Raw genomic sequence first — 2,492 nt, 5'->3', positions numbered from 1 at the left:
GGTTGAAATCTACTACAAACACTACATCCCGTGAAACCAGAATACGTTTTGTTTGTGGATGATACAACCTGTAACCTCTTCAGCAACTCACAAGCAGCCTTGATGGGCCATTGTGGATATTATAGACGATTCATCTATATGCATGCAATTATTGCCAAACCTTTTTACTCCCTTATCACAAAATTTAAGTGGACTTATGAATGTGAGGAAGTATTCCAGACACTAAAGCAGAGATCGATTTTACTCCAATTTTGAAGGCAATTGATTGGACAAAGATTTTTCATGTTCATATCAATGCATTAACTTTTGTCATATGATGCATTCTAGTGCAACCTAGAGAGAACAACATGGATTTCTTATATGTTACTCCATCAAAAAATTATACAGCACAGAGAAGAATTATACTATCACGAAAGGAGAAGGATTAGGGACGATTTATGCTATAAAGTAGTTTAGAAACTACCTTCTCACAAACAAATTTGTATTCTTTGTGGATCATCATGCACTATTATACTTGGTGAACAAACCGTGCAATACATGACATATTGTTGGATGGTTCATTATATTGCTTGAGTCTGATTTCACAGTTGTGGTGAAGAAAGAAACTACTAATCTGAGGTTTGACCATTTGTCAAGGTTGACTCATGGGGAAGCACCCATTGGGCTTGATGATGACCTGCCTGATTCATATCTTTTTAACATTTGAACATGTTATGCCATTGCTCACCATTGGATCATTACAAGTTAAGAAGTAGTCATTTATCATTGAGGAAACCAAAACTCTTGTGCTAATATTTGGAAGGTTGTGTAAGCAAGGAGATGATAGCATATTGAGGCTTTGTATATATCCAAGAGAAAGACACGTTCTACATTGTTCGAAATCATTGTAGCCCCTAAATGGAGCTCATACATTGTGGATTATCTAACGAAGGGAGCCTTGCTAGAAGGATTAAGTAAAAAGAGAGTCAAATCCATTCAAACAAAAGCATAGAATTATGTGTTGATTGAAGATCACCTCTACAGGAGGAAAAAGGACGATCAACTAAAAAATGTGTGCCACAGAGAGAAAGTACATTCCTATTCTAGAGTAAGCTCATGTTTGGACAAGCAAGATGACATTTTTTTGCCAACAAAAATACATAAGAAATTCTTGTAGTGATAATTTGGTGGCCTACCTTGTTAATGGATGCTGAAGCTTACGTGAGAAGGTGTGACGAACGCCAACAAATTAAGGTACCTACACAAAGAGATAAGATGCCTCTATGACCAATGATGGGCACAAGAGCATTTGACAAATGGGTCATTGATCTTGTAGGGCCTATAACACCTCCAACATATCATACACATGCTCATTACATCATAGTGGCCATAGACTATTTGACCAAATGGGTAGAAGCAAAGGTGACACAAAAGGAATGATTCAAAAATGACATCACAATTCTTGTATAAAAATATCTTTACAAGATATGGCTACCAATTGAGATAGTTAGTGATAGAGGGACTCATTATAAAAATGAAGTGATAGGTTTTTTGCTAGATAAATCCATGGAAGGTAATCGTAAATCAACACCCTATCACCCTACCACCCTCAAGCCAATGGAAAAGCTGAGAGCATAAACAAAATTTTATGCACGATGCTCACAAAGATAGTAAGTGAATCTATAGTAGATTGGGACCAAAAACTACATTCCACTTTATGGACATATAGAGTGGCATACAAAACGTCAATTGGAACAATGCCTTTTAACATATTGATTGGTCTTAATGTCACATTGCCCACAATTGTGAGCTTAGGAAAAATCAATCTGCCAATCACTATTGATGGCCATCAATGCCCACATCAATTTTATGTCATGGCAGATACATATATCAAGGAGGCAATCATCCTAAGTGTTCCTTGGGTGCGCATATACAAAGAATATCTGGATTGGCAAGAGGATGCATCAAAGTTCATAATTAATGACACCTCTTACATCACTCCACTAGCAAAAGGTGCACTTGTGGAAAGTACAACCCATACTTATAGATCCACAACAAGTGATGAAACCTACACATGTATGACATTTCAAGGAACAATCAACAAGGCAAGTATGGATAAAGAAATCAATTATGGCCACCAAAACTAAGCAGATATGGATACCCAAGGCCACCGCTCTAAAAGTGGAAACTAAAACAAAATGGAATAGTGCCCCTCCAAAATCTCAACAACCTCAAAGCACTTATACTTGATAGTGGCAACCAAATTGATAGTCAAAATCCACAAAAATCAATAGATTCCAAGGTAACCACAACCCCACCAACCCCAACTAGTACATACAACCTGGCAATAGAGACCGAAACTACCAACCACAACAACCAAATACAAGTGGATAACTAAGCATTCAACGATAACTGAAATAATGACACAGGTACTTCCAAAACGTACCCGCAATGAAAGAAACAACATGACATCTTCTAGCACTTTTGTTCAAAAAATGTAGTATAGATCACAC

This window comes from Adiantum capillus-veneris, chromosome 23, assembly GCF_014529385.1.
Source record: "Adiantum capillus-veneris isolate H3 chromosome 23, ASM1452938v2, whole genome shotgun sequence".
In the NCBI taxonomy this organism is placed as follows: Eukaryota; Viridiplantae; Streptophyta; class Polypodiopsida; order Polypodiales; family Pteridaceae; genus Adiantum; species Adiantum capillus-veneris.
This window is presented reverse-complemented; position numbering follows the sequence as displayed.